The following is an 837-nucleotide window of genomic DNA, read 5'->3' on the forward strand; positions in this document are numbered from 1 at the left end:
GAAAGTGTTGGTGGTCTCTGATTCCCTTAGCCTCCTCATGAGAAATTTGGGTGGTTCATCCGTCCTGTATTGTAAGTATTACTATAAGGATTATTTTGAGATCGAGGATTATTACCCATGTAATTTAACTGCTCATTCTCCATGTTGTGGCAATAGGGTAGGTATTTTGAATTGCTTGATCCACCTCCACTTGCTTCACACTAATTACTGGGTGAACCTGTGAAGAACCAAGAAAATCATCAATTTTTCTATTCAAAAGTTCTACCTGATTAGAGAGCATAGTGACCGAATCGACGTTAAAAATGTCGACTGTTTTCGTTGGCTTTTTCCTCATGACTTGCCATTGATAATTATTCAGTGACATTTCGTCTATAAATTCATAAGCATCCTCAGGTGTCTTATTATTGATAGTTTCACCAGCAGCTGCGTCAATCATCTGTCTAGTCGAAGGATTCAGGCCATTGTAAAATGTTTGAACCTGTAGCCAGAGTGGTAACCCATGGTGAGGGCATCTTTGCAAAAGGTCCTTGTATCTCTCCCATGCACCGTGGAGTGTTCTAAATCCATCTGCACTAAAGAAGAGAAATCATTATGTAATTTAGCCGTTTTAGCCGGCGAAAAATATTTTAATAAAAACTTTTCAGTCATTTGTTCCCAAGTAGTGATTGACCCTCGTGGTAACGAGTTCAACCACTGTTTAGCTTTGTTCCTCAATGAAAAAGGGAATAACCGAAGGCAAATGGCATCATCAAAAACACCATTGATTTTAAAAGTGTCGCAAAATTCTAAGAAATTCACCAAAATGAGCGTTTGGGCCCTCGTCCTGCAAACCATCAA

The 837-nt window shown here is 39.2% G+C and overlaps 1 non-coding gene across 1 annotated transcript; it reads left to right on the forward strand.

Moving 5' to 3' along the window:
- Positions 1 to 494: 494 nt before the first annotated feature.
- On the forward strand, positions 495 to 599 carry LOC121212812 (small nucleolar RNA R71). The gene has a single exon (XR_005908186.1). It is a non-coding gene; the product is annotated as a small nucleolar RNA R71 (small nucleolar RNA).
- Positions 600 to 837: the final 238 nt, after the last annotated feature.

The sequence above is a fragment of the Gossypium hirsutum genome, chromosome A13 (genome assembly GCF_007990345.1).
Source record: "Gossypium hirsutum isolate 1008001.06 chromosome A13, Gossypium_hirsutum_v2.1, whole genome shotgun sequence".
Lineage (NCBI taxonomy): Eukaryota > Viridiplantae > Streptophyta > Magnoliopsida > Malvales > Malvaceae > Gossypium > Gossypium hirsutum.